Source organism: Triticum dicoccoides, chromosome 1A (genome assembly GCF_002162155.2).
Source record: "Triticum dicoccoides isolate Atlit2015 ecotype Zavitan chromosome 1A, WEW_v2.0, whole genome shotgun sequence".
Taxonomy (NCBI): Eukaryota; Viridiplantae; Streptophyta; class Magnoliopsida; order Poales; family Poaceae; genus Triticum; species Triticum dicoccoides.
The window spans coordinates 308,248,038-308,248,248 of record NC_041380.1 but is presented as its reverse complement, the minus strand read 5'-3'; positions in this window follow the sequence as shown (position 1 = coordinate 308,248,248).

Here is a 211-nt window from a genome sequence, read left to right as displayed (position 1 = left end):
CGCGGTCGGGCTCCCCGGGCCAGAGCGGTGGGAGGCGGCGGTGGACACGTGGCGGGCGGCGGTTGGTTGGGGCGCGGTGGCGGACGCGTCCGGCCCAAATCGGACGTGTCCGTCAGCGGGAGGTGCAGTTTTTAGGGTTTCGGAGAGGGAGATCCGGATTTCGGGGAAGGGGTCTTTAAATAGGCATAGAGGGAGCTAGGAGAGTCCAAAT